Genomic DNA, 23,600 nt, shown 5'->3' on the forward strand with positions numbered 1-23,600 from the left:
GATGATTAAATACGCTTTGATTCGTGACATGCATAAAGGAGTTCCCATTGAATATGCTCCATATCCAGGACGCTTGAAGAGGGTCAAGAAGACGGAACCTGAGTTCGCGCGTTTCGGTGAGATTGTACGAGGATTGAATGTCAATGTTCCATTTATCGAGCTGCTGAAAAAGGTACCTTCGTATTTAAAATTTATGCGCGAAATATTAATGAGTAAGAGGTCGGTCGATGTTGTTGAAACTGTAGCCGTGACAGAGGAGTGCTCTGCATTCCTCCAGAATAGGAGTCTGACCAAATTATCCGACCCAGGTAGTTTCTCGATACCTTGTCATATAGGCACGCACTTAATTGATAATGCATTGTGTGACCTAGCACTAATGGAAAAAACCCCTATTGCGTCAGTTGTAAAGTGCCTTTTGCGTCGGTTTTGGACTGACGTATATCGAGGGGTCGTATTTGCTTTGCGTCAGTTGTGAAACCGACGCAAAAATTCAACATTTGCGTCAGTTCTGTTTTAAAAACCGACGCAAATAGTATAGTATTTGCGTCAGTTCCTACAATAAAATGGACGCAAAAAGTTGTTACAACTGACGCAAATACTTATTATTTGCATCAGTTCTACACATAACCGATGCATTTGCTTTATTTTTTTGCGTCTGTTTTGTCAAAAACTGATGCAATTGATATTTTTTTTAGCGCCAATTAATTTAACTATTTGCATTGTTTCTTTCCATAACTGATACTTTTGCTCTACTTTTCGCATCATTTGAATTTAGAACTAATGCATTTGACATTTCATTTTTATTTCCCTTATCTGCGTCATTTCATTCGTCATTTGAATTTAGAACTAATGCATTTGACATTTCATTTTTATTTCCTTCATCTGCGTCATTTCATTCAAGAACCACCGCAATTGATTAATGCTTCTTTTTTATATACAAAAATTTGCTACCGAAATTTCGGCATCACCACCCCATAAAATTGACAATCCGATTACAACTCTGCAACAAGAAATCTAACCAACCACTAATACATCACATGTAAAACAAGATTACATCTCAATCACCCCCAAGGACGTTCCAAATACAATCCATGTGTAAATAATCCCACAGTTTACAACAATAAGCTTACAACAATAGCTGCTGAACCTTCAAATTCCGCCTCCTTAACATCTTCCCTGTCAAAAAAATCCAAAACCCTTGTAAATAAATCAAATAATTACAAAATTACCAAAAAAGTTACAAACCACAATTATAGAATATTATCAAATAGATGAATGAAGTTAACCTCCAACAGAAAACTTGCAAAATAATGATTAGAGACGCTACCTAAAGAGGGAAGAGGGAAAACTCTGAAGGATTAAATATAAGTACCTCATTATTGGCATTATCAAAATCTTCATTAAAGCTACCTTCGTCGGAACTATAATCGCTAGAGTTAAGATCACTTGAGCTAAAACCATTGTTATTACGAGCTACTTAGCTTGGTCATAGATGGAGTAGACGATTATTCAAGGCATAGAACCACACATTTCTAGCAATTTTATGCCTTAAAAAATTCTGCCGTACAAATAAGACCCTCACAAACATGTTTTTGAGTAAAACGAAAATCAATACATTAAATTTTATTCAAGGATGGGTTTACGAAAGATGTAATCCTTATGATGCTTCTAATACTATCAAAAAATTCACGAAAACAAAGATTTCTTAGCAGTCTAAGGTTAATAATTCATTTCACAGAGTATCCAAAGTAAATATATTTCAAGGCTTACAGTCACCAAACAAACATGGAGTATAACATAAATTAAAAGCATCTAAAGTACTCGCTACAACCACTAGCTTGTAGAGATGTTCCTTAATGAATGAGTTACTGAACAATGCTTAGCTGCCATTGTAATACAAGTATACAAGTTTCTGAACTAAGCTGAAATATATGAGTAACAACTCACCAATTCCACCATCATCATACTATCCAACATAAAAATGAACAACATAATTTTTTATAACCAAAGATTTATAATAAAGTACATCATCATACAAAGCTGAGTGAGAGATTACTTGGTTTAAAGGCCAACAACGAACAACTATTTCTTCTGAGTGGTGGTTGTTTGGTGAAGCAACTTTCCTGCATACGACATAAAGAGGAAAAATTCATACTGAATCATCAAATATACCAAAGGAAAAAACAAAAGGCTGCTAGTATTACTTGACACTCCCGGCTTCGGGAGTTTTCCGGATTAAAGTCAGTTAAAGAAAGGAAAAGTAAAGATGACGGATTAAAGGCCAAAACAAACTACTATTAGACGGCGCTTTCAAATAGCGCTGCATTTTAATAGGTGATAGAAACCAACTCAGCGTCTTTCGTGGTAAGCGCTTTCAAATATTTGTTACTCCACACACACTATGTACAATACGAAAGTAATCATCACATACTATATAATGCTAACCTCAATGAACGTGTACAATAATGAGGAAGATTGTGCCAGAACTCGGTTCGAAATAACATCACCAACACCTAACCCTTACTCAACAATGGAAGACATTGATACCCCAAGTTAACATGGTTCCTCACCTGAAAAAGACAAGAATATAACATTTTAAATTACAGTCCTGATCAGATGAGGGTTAATAATGGCCATCATCTATACATGTCCATATCAAGCGAAATGTTTATTGAGCTAATATAGAGAAGCGATTCTATGGGTTTAAGTCAGCAAATTTGTGGTACCTTTCAGGGAAATTCATGTTTATAATACATTCGTAGGGAATTTGGCATATGCAAGGTTGTTGAAGCAATTACTCTGTCTAGGTATCCTGAGAAAAGTGCCAGCAAAGTTTAAGTCAGCAAAGTTTGCATTTCAGAACTTATAAAGGCTATTAGCAAACTAACAATAGAATCGACAGTAACCATTTTCTGTTAGAGACTTCTAAACAAACTGACAACAACATTTTTACTCCAACAACACAGCTCAGTTGGAGACTTCTAAACAAATTAACAATAGGAACAAGAGTTGCCATTTTCTTTTCGGGGGTGACAAACAAAAGGTACAGCTATAGAAACTTGTTAAATTTGATTCAATAGTTTTTAGGGAAATCCAAAGACACATTCATAAGACCACAGAGTCGATAAGACAATTAGTAAACTTGTCAGGATGATTAACATAAAGTTTATACAGATAATTGGGACTAGGATTAGTAGCGTAAAATTCAAATGTTCTACAATGTGAAATATCAAATTTTCAGAAAGTTGGACCGTCTGAGTAAAGTTGACCAATATATATCACGGTATACAAGGGTTAGTCGCTAAACAAAGGTAGGGAGAATACAAAAAATAACTATACCGACTTCAATATCCATAGCTATGGTAAAAACTAGGAAACTACAAAAATCGGTATCATGAGTCATGAAATACGTATTCATCATCCAAGTTTAGGTTACGCATCAATAGACAGAGAAAAAGAAACAATTAAGTTAACTAACTACTACGAGTGGTCTGAGTCTACGGCGAAAGTCACCGCGCTTATACATTCCCCCACTTGAACCGTGATCGCGAGCTGGCAGAGAAAAGAGAGCGCAACAAGAGATGCTTAGCAACAGATTAGGACCGTAAAAATCAATAGCTGACCATTTAAGTACACATTTATACCCTTCAAATAAAATTCAATTGTTCTAAACAAATTAAAGGAAAAACACAAAGACAATATAGTCAATATTTGTGTTGTACTACTCTTTATTGGATATACAAAGGAGTACATAAATGGCCCCAATTTTCAAATTAGAGAACCTAAGTTTGCAATTGTTAAATTATCTTAACCCTAATTTCAAATAAACATAACCCTAAATCAAATCAAGCAAAAATTATAAAAGATCGAAGTAATTTGATTCGAAAATACCATAGTCGACTACGGTGAAAGCGAATGTGAGTAGTGGTGTCTTGATCGTCGGCTGAGTCCGTCTGGTGGATCGTCAATTAAACAGAAAGGAAAAACACAACACATTAATGTAGCAGAAATTAACCCATCCAAACCAACTAATCCAAATAGAAAACCCCCAATTTCACCTAACCCTAACCCTAAAACAATTCTAGATTTACATTCAATTCATACTACCAAATCAATTACTACACAAAATTGTATGTAAACAACAATAATAAACCCTATTAAAAGAACTTACAACAAAAAGTTTAAGTAAAAATCATACCAATATTAAATTTGTAATTAGAAGAGAGTGAGACGGCAGCACTCGGGTCGGCGGCGAGTCCTCGATGAGTCGGCGGCGAGTCCGTCGGTGGGTCGGCGGTGGTGTGGTGTCGGTTGTATGAGGGAATGGAGGAAGGGAGTGTAATTTTTTTTTTCGAAGGTATGAATGGGGGAAAGGGACCATGTGTTGCCTTAATATGTGAACGGTGTATTTACATCGGCTTCAGTTGTAACTGATGCAAAAAGGTTATATCAATTAAGTCGGTTTCGTAATATAACTGATGTATTTGATCAAATACATCAGTTTTAATGAGAACCGACGCATTATATACTTCAGTTTTTTCCACAAACCGACGCATTAAGCTTAACTATAGGGCAAAATTGCAATCCCGCCAAATCTGAGTACTTTTTGCGTCGTGTTTTTTAGAACCGACGTAATTCAATTGACGCAATAGGGGTTTTTTCTACTAGTGTAGGGGCCAGCGTTAGTGTCTTACCCCTGTCATTGGCCAAACGGTTAGGACTTAATAAGTTCCAATGTACCAACATGACGGTCCAGATGGCTGATAGGACCTTGTCTCGACCTTTAGGAGTCTTAGAGGACATCCCTGTGCAAATAGGGAAGTTCTTTATCCCTGTTGATTTCGTAGTGTTGGACATTCCAGAAGACTCACATACTCCCATGATTTTGGGAAGACCGTTCTTGCATACTGCGCAAGCGGTTATTGATGTCGGGTTAAGGACCCTCACGTTTCAGGTAGGGGGGAGGAACTAGTTTTCGCTAAGGCTGCTACTCATAAAGGGCCTATGCGAGTTCTACCATGCCATGCTATTCCTGCTGTTACTGAGTCTATACCTCCTTTACATGACGTATCTGTTATAGCTCTTACACCTCTGCCCCGGCTTGGGAGCAAAATGGAGGACCACTCTGCTGTTTCTGTTGTTGCAGGTTTGAGTATAGCGGATACGGGAGATGTCATTGGGAGTAGTGATACGGATGAGGAATCCGAGGTGGATGACAGAGCTGATGTTCATGGGCAGCCGAAAAGGAAGAAGGCCGAGATGAAGACGGAAACTGGAGCTGAGCCGAAAAAGAAGAAGTCTCCCATGAAGACGATTTGGAGACCGACATCCACGACGAAGGACGTGGAGGGCATTTCCATGAGCCAGGAGCCCTTTGCGGGTTTGCTTGCTTGTTTTGGAACTTGAAGCCGTAGCGCTATTCGGCTTGTATTTTTTTTGTAATTTCGGATTTTGTTAGACTATTTACTGTTTTATTAGGACGATTAGATTTCGTTTAGTTTAGTTTAGTTAATATGACTATGGACAAGTTTTTGGTATTGGTATTTTTGTTTTGCATATTTGTGAAAAAAAAAAATTCAGGTAAATGCGGAGTTGATAGAGCATAGGAATGCGTGCAAAAGAACATGCACTCGATCAAATTGTTTATCAGTCGATCGAGTACGCCAGATGGAAGAACCACTCGATCGAGCCCTGCTGATTCTCGATCGAGCAACTAGCTGGGCACGCGCAAGGAGCCACTCGATCGAGAAACCTGATACCCGTCGTTGTGAGTACCAAAGATAAAATTTATAATCTCCTATTAAGACTAACCTAGGCTAGTGGTAACAGGGTCGAACCACAAGGAGGCAGTTGTAAAGTTTAGTTGATTTATGTTCAGTCTGAGGTAACTATTGTGGGGGTTGAATTGAATTGGTCTACAGCTAAGAGTGAACAAAGATAATAAACTAAATAAACGAATTAAACAGATAAAAGAAGGGTACTAGGATGGTCGGTTCTTTATAGCTTCGGCGGCAGCAAACTAAGTCGGTCTGAATCAAACACAGGTAAGGCGGGAAATAAAGAGGTCCTCTCGGTCCACTCTTAAAAAATAGCATCTTTCGATCTCGCTATAGGTCCCTAATATCACTAATATTGACTTTCGTCCTGAAAAGTGACTAACGGTCTAAACTATACCTATCTTTCGATCTTAGCACAGTTTAGTCGATTTAATTGATGGTCAAATAACTTTCCCTATCTTTCGATCTAATGGGTCGGTCACAAAATAGGTATCTAACTGGTCGCATGCATTCGATTCGTTAAACACAAGATTAAATTCAATTAAAACGAAGGAAAACCCAACGAGGTCGATCGATCGACCGACAATGTCGATCGATCGACCAACACGCGAGACAGCCGTATAAAATCTATTGCCGCCTATGCCATAAATCGCCTACATCCTAGCACTATAGAATTAGCTACTCATGATGAAAGTGATAACAACAATAAAACTAATAACGATTCACTGAATTCATGCTTAAAGTAAATAACAAACAAAATGATAATACGATAATTGGCTTTCGGGATACTAACTATCAAATCTATACTAATGATGAAAGTAAAACAATAAACTGGAATTAGGGCAGAAGGAATACCGAGATTTCAGAGGAAAGATTAAGAACAAGAACAGAATTCCAATGCTAAAACGATGTTCCAAACCCTAATTACTCGAATGAATAAAGCTGAAAGTTCTTGTATGAAACTTAGATAAAAACTTGATCAAACTTCGATGATAAACTGAATGTTTTATGTTACGTTATATAGCAAATAACGTAACATCTTATTTCCTAAACCTAGCATCATGGGCTTGCGCTTTCTCGGTCTTCAAATTCTCGTCGGAATAGCAATCGTCGATCGATCGATAAAGGCTGGTCGATCGATCGCTCCTCGAAAAACAATAGCTTCGGAACCCGAACATTGGTCGATCGGTAGAGGGTGATGGTCGATCGACTAATGGAGCTGCTACTTGACTTCTCAAAACATGTGGACTTGTCTTTTGGGCCTTGAATTGCGCACCAAGCTCGTTCCTTAAGTAATTCCTTTACGTCATTTGCAATGCAAATTACTCGGGGACGGATTTGGCTTGATTTCCCGTTGAATTCTCCATATTTCTGCAATAATGTACAAAATACGGAAGTAGACGGAAATAGGGAGAAATGTAGCACAAACTACAAGAATGAGCTCTGAAATGCGTGTAAAATGGGATGTAAAACATCATATAAATAACACGCATCAAACTTCCCCAAACCAAACCCTTGCTTGTCCCCAAGCAAGAACTAGACTCGATCTAATGACCTAATGGAACGAGTTCAATCTCAGAGCGAAATGCAAACTGTTAAGCCTAAACCAATTTAATGCACAACCAACAATCAATTAGTAATGTGAATCATGCAAACGAGTTATGAGGTCGTTAAAGACTGCTGAGCCGTCAACTGTAGAGACTTATCAAATTGGACTCTCGCGGGTCGCTCAAATCACTCAATAAGCACAGGTGATATATATGTAAGATAGAAAGAATTAATTTTTGTAAAGACTCTCACCTAACTACGACCTATGAAAACATGCCAGCAATAAAATATGAAAATGACCTCTACGACCGTGCATACGCATTCCAACCAAACAGATGACCAATGACACATGCCAAGGTATATATGGGATATGTGAGGTATGGGTAAGAAGAGGCAAAACATTTTATGGTAAAGTGGAGGTACAGGTGATCAAGCTAGTACCAAAACGGAACCAAGTGGCAACATCCAGCTTCTTGCTCATAATCAAGCGAAACGGTGCTATAGCAAGCACAAAACTCACAATCTCCAAACTATCAAATCAATAAACTCCCCATAGGATATCAATGAAACATAGGAGCAAAAATCGCCAAAAGATAAGGATTAAATTATGCGAATTGACTTCTTCCTCGAATCTCAGTCGATCGACCATATTTGGCGATCGATCGCATAAACAATCTGAGAACCTCTTTTTTCATTTCTTTTTCGAATCATTTTTTTTCATTTTTTCTTTCTTTTTCTTTTGTTTCTTTCTTTCCTTTTTTCATTTTCCAATCATCATCTCAACAGAGCAAAAGCCACCAAAACGAGTAACAATCCCAAGAACACAGACTACTAGCTTGACGAGGGACAGGCTAAATGTAGGATGTAGTAATGGGACAAAAAGGCTATTTTTGGCAGTGTGGAGCTTATGGGTAAAATGAGAAAAGGCAACCTCTACCACATGTGTCAACAAACCACAAACCGAATGCATACAGGTATTAAGTAGATCAAATTCATATTCATGCAAATTAAGGAAACATGTCTCATAAGGAGTACTACTCACATTCCTAAATAAACCGGTCATGAATGACACCATTATGGGCTCTAAATCTCGGAAAGTATAAGTAGTTTGCCAATTATTAAAGTCAAGTCTCAAGTTCAAAAATAATTTTAACGAAAACTCGTAGATATGCATTTACGATTCTACTAATAACATGTTAATCTAGCAAGGCTCGGGCAAAATAGGTGCAAATGCAAAATCATCATAGAAATACTACCGTTCCGACTCGACCTATATGCTAAAATAAACGTGCATTTTATGGAATTTTTTTTTTTGAAATTTTTCAATTTTTTTTTTTTTGAATTTTTGTATATGACATGAAAAAGCAATGCAAAACAGAATGTAAATGTGAATGCAAGCAAATATGCGACGCAAAACCCTTCCCCAAACCAAATCGCACAATGTCCCCATTGTGCAAAATCATATAGTGAAGAAAAGAGAAATGGGAATTTGCGAGAAAATAAAAAAGCAAGACACAAAGGAAAGATATGGAACTCACAAGACTTTAAGCGCGTGAGAGAAAACCTCCCCAAACCAGGCGTGAGCTAGGAGGTTTCAGAGGCTAGCGATGCTACCAATAAGTACACAAGTAAGATGCAAAAATACCACGCATAAGGCTGAGAAAACAATTTGGAAGCGGTAAAATTGTGCGTAAATGAGAGAACAGAAGAAATAAGTAATATGACGGAAAGTAAAGAGGAGTAAAAAACTCCCTTAAGTCCGCATATCGTCCAAACATAGCAGGAGAGAGATCATGAACAAATACTGAAGAAGCGGCGTCGATCGACGACCACCGAGATCGATCGATCGACCAAGTGAGCGTGAACAGTAGCTCCTGTAAACTGCAGATCGTCGATCGACCATAAAGACCATCGATCGATCAAAACACCGCTTCTTTGCAACGTCTTATTTCTTCGTGTTGGCTCAATGATTTGAGCTAACAAGCTCTAAATACCTGCAAGTACACAATAATACGCGCCCAAAATTGCGCAAAATCCAGAAAAAAGTCTAAAGTACTTGAAAATCCTAAGCAAACAAAATAAAAGCGAAGTTTTCGCGCACACAAAAAAAACAATAAAAATGTCTTAACAAAGCAAATAAAATGAAGTTTATAACGAGATCGATCAACTAATAGTCGATCAAGAAGGACCACGTATGGCCCACTTCGTCGGCTTCGCTCGGAGGTAGCCTCAATGGTGCTCATCTCATCACCGCACCCTTCTTAGCTTCGACGGTTGGAGGGCTCAACGGATCAACTTTGTCGGCTCCCCATCAAGGATTTCCTTGGGTTCAACGGAATCCAAGTCAGACCATCTCACCTTGGTTGGCTCATCTTCCACTTCCTCATCAGTCCCATAGCTTAGGCATCCAAGGCCTCCTCTTTGAATGATAGGCTTCTTTACGGCTGGCACAACTTGTAGCGCTTCCTTCCCCAAACCAGCTCCTGCATTATTTAAAACAACAGATTCTTCCTCCTTCTTGCTCCCAATCTGGGGCGGAGGGGTTAACACAGCAGTAGTGATAGGAACAGGCAATTCAGGAAGCACAAAGTACGATTTCTTTTCAGAAACCGTGTTACAAGTAACAGGCCACATGGGATCCTTCTTTTTAGCAGGTTGGGCAAAGATGATAGAATGTTTCCCAACTTTGAAGGTCAAAGTTCCGAGCCTACGTCAATAATCGCACAGCGGTGTGCGAAAACGGCCGTCCTAGGATGATCGGTATATGGGCATCCTCAGGCATGTCAAGGACAACAAAGTCAACAGGGAAGAAAAACTTCCCTATTTGGACGGGTATGTCCTCTAGGACTCCTATAGGCTCGACCGCAGATCGGTCAGCCATCTGAACTGTCATGTCTGTGATAGCAAACCGGGTCAACTTAAGCCTCCTAGCTAAACTCAAGGGAATGACGCTTATACTAGCCCCTAGGTCACACAATGCCTTCTCAATTGAGAAGGTACCTATTTTGCAAGGAACAGAAAAGCTACCCGGATCCTCTAACTTATGGGGCGCAGTGTGAGACAGATAGGAGCAAGACTCCTTGGTGAGTGCGACAGTGTGCACTGTTTCAAGTGACCGCTTTTTGGACAACAGTTGTTTCATAAATTTAGTATAAGCGGGCACTTGGTTAACTAACTCAAGGAAGGGGACTTGTACATTCAGACTACGGATAACTTTCTCAAACTTACTGAAAGATACCTGTTCCTTCGTCGGCACGAGTCTCTCCGGATATGGGGCTGTGAGGAGTGCCTTAGCCCTCTCCTCCAATTCACGCGCGCCGGCGTCCTTGGACTTAGGCTGAAAGTCCGTCACCTTCTCTTTGTTGAAGCTAGACCCCTCCTCAGACCGTCTCAAATGAGAACCATTAACCGTCATTGGGTTGAACTTGGGACCGGGATCGACCCATCAAGACTCGGGTCTTGTCCTAAAATCTTCGGGACCGTGGTACCCCGAAACAAGTGGTCTCGTAGGTTATTTGGCATTAAAGGACGAAATTCTTCAGCATCAGCAGCGATCTCAGTCGATCGACCACTCTCCTCAGTCGATCGACTGAGATGTACAGTTCCAGAAGCTCATGTAACCCGTGCTTCAGTCGATCGACTAGGTATATCAGTCGATCGACTAGGTATATCAGTCGATCGACTGAAATACCTGGCAGACGTCTTTTCCTTTGATTTGTTCGTTGAAGCTTTCTCTTGACTTGTTTCCGGCTCATCTTTTTCAACAGCGTCCTTGACCATGGCAGGACCATCAAGGGTGGACCCGCTCTTCAAAGTGATGGCATTTAGGGTCTCCTTTTGTTCCGGTTGAGTAGGTAAGTGTCCGGGAGCTCGAGTGTTACTTTTGCTAGCCAGTTTAGCAATTTGGCTCTCTAGTAACTTCATCCCGGCCTCTCTTGCTTGGGACTCCTTTAGCAACAGGTTCTTAAGCTCAGAAAATTCAGAATTCTGCGATTGTTGCTGCTGTGGCACATAAGGAGGTTTCTGATATTGTTGTTGCTTTTGATGAGGGGGTATATAGGGTTGTTGCTGCGGTGGAGCTTGAGTTGGGTTAAGGACATTTTGGCTCCTCCAACTCAAGTTTGGATGGGTGTTCGGCTCATAGTAGGTGTTGGTCTGCCTATAGTGTTGAAAGGCAGCACAAGATTCAAAGGGACTAGGGCAGTTTTTCGAGACATGGCCCTCACCTCCACACCTTTCACGAGCAGAAGGGACCGTCGACACAAAGATTGACTTGGTACATCCCACCTTTGGAAGCTCCTCCTAGCTCATACTTGTCAAATCTCGCGGTAAGAGCCTCAAGCGCAGCGACAGAGGAGGATTCAGCAGCTCTCCTCTGGTTCCCTCTAGAATTCCCATACTCGGCCTTGTGGGTAGCTAGATCGTCAATGATCTTCCACCCCTTGGTTGCTCCCAAATTTTCAAAGAAATCTCCCGTTGGGCATTGCAAAGATCCAAAATGGCCCTCTGATCGTCGTACAACCCATTGTAGAAATGATTGCACAGACTCCATTTTTTGAACCCATGGTGCGGTATGGTTCGCACCAACTTCTTGAATCGGACCCATGCCTCGTGGAAATTCTCATCTGGCCCTTGTTTAAAGCCCGTGATTTGAGCTCTAATAGCGATCGTCCTTGAAGCAGAGAAGTACTTCTTGTAGAATGCCAATGCCAATGTATTCCAATCAGTGATCCCTTGAACGGCTCGGTCCAGATCTCTATACCACTCCCTTGCAAGATCACGAAGGCGGAAGATGAACATAGTCTCCTTGATCCGGTCTTGGGTCACGCCACCGGTGGTGGGGGTATGGAACAATGAAGAGTCAATAAAGGTCTCAATATGCTTAGCTGCATCTTCATTTGCAGCTCCCCCAAACTGGTTTCTCTCAACCATAGTGATGTAGGCAGGCTTTGGTTCGAACTTCCTGGCATCACCTGGTAGCTCGAACCCCTTATATAAGTTATCGGCTGTCGGCTCAGAATAACTAGCTATACTTGCTTCCTCGGCCATGACTGGAATTTCCGGAGAAGTAACTGTCTCCGGTGAAGAAGTGGAAACGGGCGAAGATGGTGGATTATCTTGAACGTTCGTTTTCGTGATAGCTTGACAGAGTACTCAGCTCTTCCTCTGTCGGTAGTATCCTTTGTGTTCGTCTCAACTCGCGCAAGGATCTTTCAAGCTCAAGGTTCAACGGTACTAATTCTCCACCCTGTGACCTGCGCATAAGAAGAAACTACAAAAAGAATATAAGAAAAGTTTAAGGAACGGATGTCCCTTAAACTAAGAAAGACTAAAAATAAAAACAACTAAAATTAGGACTATTGCCTCCCCGGCAACGGCGCCAAAATTTGATACCCGTCGTTGTGAGTACCAAAGATAAAATTTATAATCTTCTATTAAGACTAACCTAGGCTAGTGGTAACAGGGTCGAACCACAAGGAGGCAGTTGTAAAGTTTAGTTGATTTATGTTCAGTCTGAGGTAACTATTGTCGGGGTTGAATTGAATTGGTCTACAGCTAAGAGTGAACAAAGATAATAACTAAATAAACGAATTAAACAGATAAAAGAAGGGTACTAGGATGGTCGGTTCTTTATAGCCTCGGTGAAATGACAAAACTAAGTCGGTCTGAATCAAACACGGTAAAGCGGAAATAAAGAGGTCCTCTTGGTCCACTCTTAACAAATAGCATCTTTCGATCTCGCTATAGGTCCCTAATATCACTAATACTGACTTTCGTCCTGAAAAGTGACTAACGGTCTAAACTATACCTATCTTTCGATCTTAGCACAGTTTAGTCGATTTAATTGATGGTCAAATAACTTTCCCTATCTTTCGATCTAATGGGTCGGTCACAAAATAGGTATCTAACTGGTCGCATGCATTCGATTCGTTAAACACAAGATTAAATTCAATTAAAACGAAGGAAAACCCAACGAGGTCAGTCGATCGACCGACAATGTCAGTCGATCGACCAACACGCGAGACAGCCGTATAAAATCTATTGCCGCCTATGCCATAAATCGCCTACATCCTAGCACTATAGAATTAGCTACTCATGATGAAAGTGATAACAACAATAAAACTAATAACGATTACTGAATTCATGCTTAAAGTAAATAACAAACAGCGATAATACGATAATTGGCTTTCGGGATACTAACTATCAAATCTATACTAATGATGAAAGTAAAACAATAAACTGGAATTAGGGCAGAAGGAATACCGAGATTTCAGAGGAAAGATTAAGAACAAGAACAGAATTCCAATGCTAAAACGATGTTCCAAACCCTAATTATCCGAATAAATAAAGCTGAAAGTTACTGTATGAAACTTAGATAAAAACTTCGATCCAAACTTCGATGATAAACTGAATGTTTTATGTTACGTTATATAACAAATAACGTAACATCTTATTTCCTAAACCTAGCATCATGGGCTTGCGCTTTCTCGGTCTTCAAATTCTCGTCTGGAATAGCAATCTGGTCGATCGACTGATAAGGCTGGTCGATCGATTGCTCCTCAGCAAACAGTAGCTTCTGGAACCCGAACATTAGTCGATCGACTGAGGGTGATGGTCGATCGACTAATAGAGCTGCTACTTGACTTCTCAAAACATGTGGACTTGTCTTTTGGGCCTTGAATTGCGCACCAAGCTCGTTCCTTAAGTAATTCCTTTACGTCATTTGCAATGCAAATTACTCGGGGACGGATTTGGCTTGATTTCCCGTTGAATTCTCCATATTTCTGCAATAATGTACAAAATACGGAAGTAGACGGAAATAGGGAGAAATGTAGCACAAACTACAAGAATGAGCTCTGAAATGCGAGTAAAATGGGATGTAAAACATCATATAAATAACACGCATCAAAACCTACTCTCTCGATCGAGCCTATCTACTGGGGAAGAATCACTCGATCGAAGACCTATGTCTTTCGATCGAGTGTTTGCTGCTGAATAATCCGAGTTAGAGGGAGTTTTTCTTCTTTTCTTTCTCGTTTATTTTTCTTCCTTATTTTCCCTTTGTTTTTTTTAACTTATTTATGCTACATCCCTTACCTATTTTTCACAAATTTTTGCAAACAAATTTACCATTTTATTACCCAAATATTTTTCAAAGTTTTAATTAAACCAAATCACGCTGTTTATTTTGGTTTAATTATTCTCTGTTGGGTAATTTCACTGAGTTCTTTCTCCCCTATTTATCTCTGTTTTATTGCAATTCCCTTTTGTTGGGAATTGGTTTGGGGAGGTTTGTTCACTGCTTAATTATTAATTAGAACTCAAGTTGTTTGCAGAACTTGATTGACGTGACTCACTGCTGTTACTCCTCTTTTGTTGTGGCCCCTGCATTGTTGCGACAATATATGTTCGTGATCCCCGCTTTGTTATCACGATTGCTACTCTATCCCTGACTTCCTAGCTGGTTTGGGGAGGTTATGTCTTGTGAGTTTCCTACTCCATCTCTTTTTCTCTCCTCTAGTTTAGTTTCATTTCGTTTGCATTTGAGTTTGCATTTTTACCATCCTCTCTGCTGCTGTTAGCTGTGTGTACAATGAGGACATTGTACGATTTGGTTTGGGGAGGGTAATGCATCCTTGAGTCTGCATTTGCATTTGTTTTGCATTCATATTTCTTGCATTTCTGCATGCATTGTATTTAATTTCAAAAAATTAAAATCCATAAAAACTACAAAATTTTCACAAAAATTCAAAAAAAATCATGTTTATTTATGCATTTTAGGTTGAGTCTGATTGGAGTTTTTCATTGCTGTAAATTGTCTTTTGCTTAAGCCTTGCATTTTATCACTTCTTTTAGCCAAAGTTTGTGCAATTTCTCGAATTTCGTTTCAAAATTTGTTGAACTAGTAGACTTGACTTGTAATTTTGGCAAACTACACCATTTTCTGAGGTTTAGAGTTTATAACTGGTGTCATTCATGACCAGTTCATGTAGGATGTGAGTAGTTACTCCTTATAAGGCGTGTAACATCAAATTGCATAAGCATGAGTTTTGTCTACTTAGTACCTGTATGCATTCGGGTCTGTGGTTGGTGACATATGTTTGGAGAGGCAATCCCTTTATTTCGTTTTACCCATGAGCTCCACATAGCCAAATTGCCTATTTTGTCCTTATTTAGCTACAATCCATATTTTTCCTACCCTAGCCGAGCTAGTAATGGTAGCAATACCGGGAATGTGTTGATTGCATTTGGTTATTAATTCCTATTATAAGATGGATGGGTGAAAGAATGAAGGAGAAAGATGAAAAAAAAGAATTGGAAAATGAAAAAAGAAAAAGGAAAAAATATGAGAAAGAAAGAAAAATCATATGCGGAAAATGAAAGAATTATGTTATGATTTATACTCCCATGTTTTATCTATACTTTATGGGGAGTTGATAATTTTATGGTGTTTAGCGAGTTGTGTGCATCCAATTTGCACTGTTTTGTCTTGATTAGTTGAGTTCGAAGTTGGGAAGTTGTATAATTTGGATTCGTTGTTGCTAGCCTGGCTATTAACCCCACATATCCAAATTCATTTTAGCCCCTTCTTACCCATTACCTCACTTACCCATATGTAAGTCCTCGGCATGTGTCTTGGTCATCAGTTTGGTTAGAATGCATATGTACGGTTGTAGAGACTTTATTCATGTTAGATTGCATGCATGTTCTTATAGGTTACAGTTAGGTGAGTGTTCTTTATTCCTTCTACCTTACACTATATATCACCTTGTGCTTAATTGTGTGATTGAGCGACCCGTGAGAGTCCGATTTTGAAAGTCTTGCAAGGTCGAAAGTTCAACATCTTTTTGAAATATGCATAAATTCGTTTGTTTGACATTGAGCTTTTAGTAGTTGATTCTGTTGCATTAAAATGGTTTAAGTTGACGGTTTACGGCTTGTCCATGTTTTACTCTTTTCTTTTTAGTCCATATTAGTTGCATTAGTTTGCTTGAGGACAAGCAAAGGTTCGGTTTGGGGAAGTTTGATGCGTGCTATTTATATAGTGTTTTAGGACCCTTTTAGCACGCATTTCCGTACTTTATTCGTAGTTATTTGCTATGAAAATGTCCCGATGCGCGTACTTTGGTATTTCTGTGTTATTTGCGGTACGTGCATTACCGAAGGAGCGATATTTGAGCCTAAAACTGTCCCACAAGCTTGCACTTAAGAGATGAGTAGATTTGGAGTGGAAATGTCGCTACATTGGAGAGCGCGAAGTCGTATTTATAAGCGTCAAAGCCAATTGTGGAGCTTCGAACTGATTGCAGCTCGATCGAGTGATTAGTCATGCTTGATCGAATTATTTTGTTATGCTATGTGGTCGATCGAATGGAACCCTTTCTCGATCGACCTGTGCTGCTGAGAAAGTACTCGATCGAAGGCCATACTTGTTCGATCGAAGAGGGAGTTGCTGGAATAGTGCTCGATCGAGAGCCATTGTTGCTCGATCGACTATAAGCTGCTGCGTGAATCATGTTGCGCGAGATTTATTATGTTTAGTCTTATCTTTATAAATATTTTAGCAAATAATAAATATCTTTTATTATAAATAAGAGACACGAGTAGACCTAAAGGATCATCTATCATTTTACATTTCTCAGTTTTACATTACGCTTGACATTGCTTGGAACGGCGTGACAACGTTCCTTCTTCCTCTCTTCAATTAATTAGTAATCTCTACCCTTAAACTCTTGTTCTTTAATTAATTGCTTTTCTCCACTCTTGTCAATTTATTGTTATTAGTTATTGCTTTAATTATTCCCTTTATGCTTCTAGATCTATTTGATTCAATCGCTATGCTTTCTTATTCAGTTTATTCGTATTCTATTGTTATCGCAATTGTTATTATGAGTAGCTAATTCCCCTTATGCTAGGATTTTAGGGAAGCCATGGTATATTGCAATTAATCGATAATTAGGGTAGAAAGTATTAATGTGAGAATTGACCCCAGACTATTTGTGACGATAATTAACGAATTGAATGCATGCGAGGAGTTAATTAATTTAGTTAAGCTTCGACCTAGATCAAAAGATTGGAAAGAGCGGACCTGTCATGATTAATGGATCAACCTAGTGAGGGCGAAAGTCAAGCTAGAAGTAATCTAGGGTGAGTTGAGACCGAAAGGAGATACTCGCAGTTTGAGACCGAAAGGAGATAACTGCTACCCTTCTCACAGTAATTTGACCGACCTTTACCTTTAGTTTATTGCAGAAGTACCATGGTGGACCGACTGTCCTAGCATACCTCTTTCTCTATTGTTTACGTCTTTATTCTTTTCCTATTATTTCTCTTTCCTTACTCTTATTAGTTGTTTAGTGACAAAACATCAAACAAACCCCCGTTAAACCAACAGACTTAGATTAGACTATACACTTTTCTGCTTCCCTGAGGAGATCGACCCTACTTGCCGCTAGCTTCTGCTAGTAGTTCTTAGGAATTTATTTTTGGTGTGAAAACGACCGCATCAACTCTTGTGATCTGAAAATACCTTAAAGGTCGCCCCATAAAGGTAATGCCTCCAAATATTGAGAGCAAACACCACTGCACCCAACTCTAGATCATGTGTAGGATAATTCTCCTCATAAGGCTTCAATTGCCTAGAAGCATAGGCAATGACTCTACCGTTCTGCATCAACACACATCCAGCCCATTCTTTGAGGCATCTGTATAAACCTCAAAGTTCTCACTCCCTTCAGGCAATGCTAAGATTGGAGCTGTGGTCAAACGCTCCTTTAATGTTTGGAACGCCATCTCACAACTCTCATCCCAACGAAACCTGTTCTCTTTCCTCATCAAAGTTGTCATAGGTCTAGCAATCTTGGAGAAATTCTTCACGAACCGTCTGTAGTATCTAGCTAAACCCAAGAAACTCCTGATCTCAGCTACGTTCTTTGGTGCTTCCCACTTGGTAAGTGCCTCAATCTTTGTAGGATCCATAGCTACCCCATCCTTAGAGATCACATACCCCAGAAAAGCAACTTTCTCTAACCAGAATTCACACTTGGACAACTTAGCATACAACTCATGCTCCCTCAAGGTCTGAAACACAATCCTTAGATGTTCCTCATGTTCCTCCTTAGTCTTGGAGTAGACTAAGATGTCATCGATGAAAACCATCACAAACTTGTCCAAAAACTTACTGAAGACTCTGTTCATCAAATCTATAAACACAGCCGATGCATTAGATAACCCAAACGGCATCACCACATACTCACAATGGCCATACCTCGACGTAAAAGAGGTCTTTGGTATGTCCTCATCTCTAATCTTCACCTGATGGTACCCTGATCTCAGATCAATCTTGGAAAAGACTGCTGCACCACTCAACTGATCAAATAGGTCATCTATCCTTTGCAAAGGATACTTGTTCTTCACCGTCACTCGGTTCAGCTCCCTGTAATATATGCACAACCTCAAACTCCCATCTTTCTTTTTCACGAAAAGAACTGGTGCTCCCCACGGTGATACACTAGGTCTAATATATCCCTTCTCTATCAGATCATCTAACTGCTTCCTGAGCTCCTCCAACTCCTTAGGACCCATCTGGTACGGTGCCTTAGAGATTGGCCCCGTCCCCGGTTTCAGCTCAACACTGAAATCTATCTCCCTCTTCGGTGGCAACCTCAGAATCTCCTCTGGGAAGACATCTGGAAACTCCCCCACAACTGGTATCTGATCAACTATCGGACTCTCTATCCGGTCATCTCTCACATGGCACAAGATCATCGGGCACCCCTTCCTCAAATAGGACTTCAAGGTCACGGCTGCAATCAACTTAACTTTGGGTTTGACAACAAACCCACGATAAGACACACAAATGCCCTTAGGACCTCTCAGAGACACTTTCTTTTGATGACAGTCTATCTTAGTTTTGTACTTCCCTGACCAATCCATCCCGGATATCATCTCAAAACCGTCTAAAGGAAACTCTAGCAGGTCTACAGGTAGATCAACTTGCGCAACTATCAAAGATACATCCCTAAACAACCTCCCACATGTTACAGACTCTCCCGAAGGTATAAAAACTTTCATACTTACAGACTCATACTCTCTCAAACCCAACTGTTTAACATGACTCGAAGATACAAACGACTGAGACGCCCCCGAATCAAACAAAACAAAGGTGTAAACACCATTAACAAGAAAAGTACCAGTGATAACATGTGCGTCGTCCTCAAATGCTTGTTTCTCCATCATAAAGAGCTTTCCACTGGTCTTCTGCTCACCTCCCTGGACAGTACTGGCAGAGGTAGTCGGCTTAGCACCCGAACCCTGGTTGTTGTTGGTGTTCATAGCTGGCTTCTGATATGAACTACCGCCATTGCGGTTACCTCCCCCATTGTTGCTCTGACCTCCCCGGTTGTTCCATGACCCAGCTGTTCTGTTACTCGCAAAACTCTGTGCCGCCCCCTGAGAAAAGCTCCCCTGTCCCGGCCTCTGGTAACGCCCTCTCACCGCGCTGGTGCACTCATGTCTCTTGTGGCCTACACCGCCACAGTTAAAATAGGTCAGCCCTCAGCTGCCGCTACTGTTCCCACGACCACGCCCATAAGAAGCCCATGTACTAAACCCCGAGCCAGATGAATATACTCTAGCCTGAGTGTGGTTGCCCTTCTTGTAGCTAGATTGGCCACCACCCTCGCTCTCAGCCTTTCTTTTCTCAGCACCTCTCTCCCGGGCCATCTCTACCAACCTCTCAGCTCTCCCAGCCCTCTCATAAGCTTCCTTAATATCAGTAAGGACTCCCACGGGTAACTTATCCATTATCTTGGGGGTCAACCCCTTCTCAAACCTCAGAGCTAGGTTCTCCTCACTCAATCCCATATCCTCAGCATACCTAGACTTCTTATTGAACTGTTTGTAGTACTCAACCACAGACATCTTAGAGGTCATCTTGAACCCATCAAACTCCTCCCTCAGCTTACTCCTCACATGCTCCGGCACGAACTCCCTCTTCATGGCTTTCCTAAACTGTAGTGCCCCAGTTATTGAGAGTAAGGTTGTCCCACATCGGGAAATTGAGGAGGTTGTGATATGTTTATAAGGGATTCCACCCACCACTTAGTAATAAGGCCTTGCGCTTTTGGGCTTAATTGAGGACAAGTAATGGGCCCAAAGGTACGTATCCCATCTTATTGGGTTGTGTTACGACCGTGGTGGTTCGGGTTGTTATATAAACTCTTCCCAAGGAATAGCAGGCAGCCCCTGCTTCTCATACATATCTCTAGCGCTCACCTTTACCTTATCCCACCACTCTCCTATTGCCTCCCTCAAGTAGAATGCAGCTTGTTCTACCCTCATCTCATCCGGACAATGTACCAAATACAGAATGTTCTCCATCTCACGATGCCAATTATCAAGAATAATTGGCTCCCCGGTTCCCTTCTACTCTTTCGGGTTAAACCTAGCTATGTAGAGACTGATCTTAGAATGATCCACCTCCTTATCCTTTCCCACTCTCTTTAGCGCTTCCGTAAGAGCATCTTGATGCTCCAACATCTTACCTATATCATCAACGTTCATGCTCTCAGCTCTCGCATACAAGGCAGTTTTCATTGGCCGCATCTTGAAACTGTATAAGAAAAGGTAGATATAAACATACATACTATAACCCAAAACACGAAAACAGCCTACACAGACCCCACTCGATCGAGTGCCAAAACCCACTCGATCGAGTGCCCAACATACTCGATCGAGTACCCCGACTCCAGACCCCAAACAGACCTTCTGATCTCTAACATACTCGACCGAGCTGACAGGCCACTCGATCGAGTGCCCCCTACTCGATCGAGTGCCCATACGTACTCGATCGAGTACCCAAAAACACGGTTCTGGCCATAAAAACGTCAAACTATCCACTCGATCGAGTTAAGCCCACTCGATCGAGCATCTCACCTACTCGATCGAGTGCTCCCCACTCGATCGAGTCATGCAGACTCGTATACACTACCCGTATGTTATCTCACTTACCCCAACATAATACGCAATCTTTATAAACTCGGCATTATAATTATTAGTACGCATGCAAATCTACACAAGTTCTCATATGATCATTAAAGCAATCTATTTCATATTATCAAAATGCCACATTATAAACTCCTAACATGCTTCTTCATTCAATTCACATATAAAACATATCTTTTCAACCTTTAACCATACTTTCAATTCTCCACTTCAAACATCCAACATTTCACAACACATACTGTTATATATACACATACGAACCGAAAGGCAACACATACGACCTTGACATATACCCCCCATGTGACCGGTTCAAAATTGCAGGGCGAGTTCGCGAATTTAGGACGTCTCCCAAGCCTTTGCATTAGCTCCTACAACTTTTACCCCGGATTAATTTTAATTTGACTCCCTATGTTCATTAGATTCATTAGTTACAGGTTTCAGGATCGTTGCTCTGATACCACTTTGTGACACCCCCATACTCCAAGTGCCTTACCAGAACCACTCAGGTATAAAGATGTCACCATCTCGGTTTCCCGAGGCAATGATAATCAAAAGACAATAAAGAAACAACATTTAAATAGTATAAAGTTTAGTGAATACAATCCAAAACCAACTGATGAAATACGGTTACATGTTCTTAAACCAAATGTTTAACAACTAATCAAGAATGTCTGATAAGCTACTCAAACTATAGCGGAAGACTCTATCATCTCGTGGTGACACATCCCAGCTAGCCCATATGTCTCGACTCATACCTACTCAACAACTGCTCACCATCCCCGAATGGATCACCACAATTTTTCAAAACATTAAACGGGGTCAGTACTAATCACACAATGACATATATAGACTATAAAACAGAAACCAACACATCACAATCGTCACATAACCCAAACTCCACAATCAACTCCTCATCACTGACTACACACTAAAGTGTGTAGTCCTGCCAGAGTACCCATCGCAACAGGTAACTCCACTCCGCCAGTGGGGGACCGCAGCCGTTCCAACCTAAGCCACGCTCATACCGTAGAGCGAATAACCCAAATCCATTAATGTGCACATCCCTTCTCTATTGGGTTCCACAGAAGGCGAATAATGGGCGTGAAGCCACTCCCGCAAGTGATCCCACTCAGCCAGGGACACACCCCGAAAACCACAAACAGATACAATCATTCACAACTATCAACAGTAACCAATTCCAACAACCGTCACAATACGAGTATGATACTATACAACAATCACAACCAACAACTAACACATTATGTGACTAATACTGAGTAGGGAAACCCTACCTAGAATGCAACACACGCAGACGATCTCAACAGTTGTATCAAAAGGCCTCTTCTACGAATCCTCCTCCTAACACATCATCACATAATCACTAACCATACAAAAACTAACACAAATCCCCAATCCCCCAAATTAGGGTTTAAACAAACTTGACTAAATACTATAAAATCGGTACGTAGATCTTACCCTCGACGCAAGGATCACAAGGATGCAAAGAACGAAGAAATTCGACCTCTCAAGCTCCGGGATTTGTCAATAACACGGATGAATGCAAAGAACGTAACTTGAATCTCTTTTCAATGTGATTAGGTTTGTAAAAGTGTATTATAAAGATGACGGAAATATTTATATATTAATCCGTGTTATTAACAAAACCCGACAAAACATTACCCGTAAACCGAGTTACTCGATCGAGTAACTGACGTACTCGATCGAGTGCCACTTACTTGATCGAGTACCCAGGATACTTGATCGAGTACCCTACAGACAGAAAACTGTTTTAAAAACCAAAACACCCTTACTCGATAGAGTAAGGCCCACTCGATAGAGTACCCAAAGACTCATAAAATCGTAGTATTACATTTTATATATATGATACTTGAGACTGAGTGTTTTTAGATTTTGTTCATTAATACCTGTTTTTTTTCAATTGGTCAAGGAAAACAATAATATCTACTTTGCATAATCAACTCAATGATGCAACAAATCTCCTTCTTTAGAATAAAAATCATAATTTAATCATTGTTGGGTCAAATGGTAGTTACGTAAAAACATTTACAAGTAGTTAAATGTTATATATCCCGGTCAAACTTTAGACGTACCTTTGAATGTGAACCAAATTCCAACACAATACTACATGGTTGGGGCTGCTTATGACACCCCCCCTATAACAATAGTTTTGCCCCCCATCTTCTCATTTGAAACAAAATCCTTCACACAGACCCCTATTTTTCATCCCTATTCATACACATGATCTAA

The 23,600-nt window shown here is 40.3% G+C and overlaps 1 long non-coding RNA gene across 1 annotated transcript; it reads right to left on the minus strand.

Annotated features, from left to right (window-relative positions):
- Window positions 1-912: 912 nt before the first annotated feature.
- Window positions 913-3,945, minus strand: LOC141633893 (uncharacterized). The gene is made up of 4 exons (XR_012538646.1): window positions 3,892-3,945; window positions 2,727-2,812; window positions 2,057-2,570; window positions 913-1,176 (listed from the first exon to the last, which is right to left on the minus strand). It is a non-coding gene; the product is annotated as an uncharacterized LOC141633893 (long non-coding RNA).
- Between the last annotated feature and the right edge of the window lie 19,655 nt (window positions 3,946-23,600).

Source organism: Silene latifolia, chromosome Y (assembly GCF_048544455.1).
Source record: "Silene latifolia isolate original U9 population chromosome Y, ASM4854445v1, whole genome shotgun sequence".
NCBI classification, from domain to species: Eukaryota; Viridiplantae; Streptophyta; class Magnoliopsida; order Caryophyllales; family Caryophyllaceae; genus Silene; species Silene latifolia.